The sequence below is a fragment of the Acyrthosiphon pisum genome, unplaced genomic scaffold, assembly GCF_005508785.2.
Source record: "Acyrthosiphon pisum isolate AL4f unplaced genomic scaffold, pea_aphid_22Mar2018_4r6ur Scaffold_21455;HRSCAF=24033, whole genome shotgun sequence".
NCBI lineage: Eukaryota > Metazoa > Arthropoda > Insecta > Hemiptera > Aphididae > Acyrthosiphon > Acyrthosiphon pisum.
This window is the reverse complement of record NW_021770924.1, coordinates 1,464-1,747: the sequence shown is the minus strand read 5'-3', so window position 1 is coordinate 1,747 and position 284 is coordinate 1,464.

Here is a 284-nt window from a genome sequence, read left to right as displayed (position 1 = left end):
AGGAAAAAATGCAACTGATACAGGTTTTGTCATAATATAGGTAATAGTAACAGATTTTAACTGTCCTGAAATATGATACTAAAGGTATTACAAACATTTTACTGTGATTTAAATTTTTTTTTTTTTAAGTACCATATTTTAATAAATTCAAGTTGATTAAGTTGTATGAACTAAAAAAATAATTCATTGAGTTCGTGTAAAAAATTACAAGGGGGTAAATTCAAAATGTTTAAAGAAAATAATAAAAGAAACCGCGACATAACCTCACCAGTTAAAAATTAAAA